This window comes from Limulus polyphemus, unplaced genomic scaffold (genome assembly GCF_000517525.1).
Source record: "Limulus polyphemus unplaced genomic scaffold, Limulus_polyphemus-2.1.2 Scaffold3575, whole genome shotgun sequence".
Lineage (NCBI taxonomy): Eukaryota > Metazoa > Arthropoda > Merostomata > Xiphosura > Limulidae > Limulus > Limulus polyphemus.
Genome location: NW_013669185.1, coordinates 91,690 through 93,900, shown reverse-complemented (window position 1 = coordinate 93,900; position 2,211 = coordinate 91,690).

The following is a 2,211-nucleotide window of genomic DNA, read 5'->3' as shown; positions in this document are numbered from 1 at the left end:
TCGCCTTCATCGTGGACGTCATGTTCACAGCAGCCAACACAGAAGATGACAAAGCAACATTCCTCATCAACGTTTGCAAAGCAGCCCGCCATCATCTAAAGGTCCGAGAAATCACATTAGAATCACTAAACAACCAAATCTCAAGTAGGTTTCCAGATCAACATTCATAGGTTAAGTCACACAATTCTTTGACTTTATTACATTTTAATATTCAAGGCGGTCTTAACTACAAAAAATACGAATTACTAGATTTATCTAATAAGATATATATACGTCAATGATAACCATTAACGAAAGTCTACTCAACAGTAACTCCAATTTTCACCTTCTAAATTACTAAACTATTTCTAAGCCTAAAAGCACACATACTCGAGGGATAGCACTATTATACGAAAATAACCTCCATCTAACTCTCATCAACTATAACACACCTTCTTATCACGAACACATACTATGCAAAATCAAAACCCCGCTGCTACCTCATATCACCTCATACAACACCTGACATCACTTTTCTAAACTCAATAATTTAACAATGTAATCATTCTCGCAGACCTTAACGCTTTTCACCCCTGCTTCAAGGCGATACGACAAACACTGCTGGCAGGGTTATCGCTGATTTCACACAAATACATAACTTAACAGCTATTAACGACAACTCCCCTACCCACACGCATCATAACGGAACTCAAAGCATTATCGACCTCGCCATTGTCCCACCAACAATCGTACACCTCACAAACAACTTTAAAGTACGCGAAAACATTGGAGGAGACCATAATCCTCTTTCCTTCCAAATCAGTAACCCTAACTGGACACTCCTCAATAACCAACACCTACACCACAAATTTAAGAAAGTTAACTGGTCTTTAGTTAACGAATTTTAAGACAAAAACTTACCCGAAACCGTAACGTCTGCTAACTCCAAAGACAAGATCGAACAGTACTGCCATAACATTATGCAAGCTATAACCAGAACCATAGACAAGTTACTCCCAAAAAATCACACTAAAACCACGCCTAACCATTGTTCTTTAACACCCGAATCCCTGTCACACCAAACATGCTCGCCCTTTCAGCCGTGGGGGCGTTATAATGTGACGGTCAATCCCACTATTCGTTGGAAAAAGAGTAGCCCAAGAGATGGCGGTGGGTGGTGATGACTAGCTGCCTTCCCTCTAGTCTTACACTGCTAAATTAGGGACGGCTAGCGCAGATAGCCCTTGTGTAGCTTTGCGCGAAATTCAAAAACAAACAAACAGTTAACACCCGAATTACATAATTTCTTCCTGTCCAGAGGTAAGCTTCGTAAATACTTTATAAACACCAGAAACCCTGCCACAAAATCTCAAATTAACTCAATCAAAAAGAAAATAGAAAAGTTATTTAAAATCCAGCAAAATGATAATTGGAACAACTTCTGTAATAGACTCAATAATCTTAAATATGAACCATCCACCTTTTGGAAAACTTTTAAAAGCATATGCCGAGAAAACAACGATACAGGTAAAATCTCATTCGAAAACTCAACTCCCGCTACCGATATACAAAAATCAGAACTATTCGCACGTTACTTCGAAAAAACATTTGTTATCCCGCAGGACGCTAGATTCAACGGTAGGCACGAGGAGAAAATAAACTCGTTTATTAGCGGTAACGCAAAACCCTTTTTTACCTCCTTTCTGGTTTATATACATCAGCACCGAACTCCCAGTTCACAACAGGACATATCAGCCCCTATAACCACATCCGAAGTCAAAATCCACCTGAAAAATCTCAAAGCAAAGCTCCCTGCGAAGACAAAATCCCCAACATAGTTTTAAAAATGCATCCCCCAAACTTCTAACACATCTCACAAATTTATATAATTTTATCCCTTTTTTCTGGTTATCTCCCTAATACATGGAAATCAGCTGTCATCACAGTTATTCCAAAAAAAAAAATGAACACAATCTAAAAATCCAAGTGACTTCAGACTCATCAGCTAAATCAACTGCACAGGCAAACATTAAGAGAAAATTATAACAACAAGGTTGCTATGGATGCTAGAAAACAATAACACACTGTCACACATGCAGGACGCAAAAACAGACAAACTGCAGATCACCTGGTACGATTAATAGAAACCACATTTACTGGATTAAACAAATTACAAGCCACTATTGCCACTTTCCTGGTCGTACAAAAATCTGTTGATATGGTTTGTTTGTT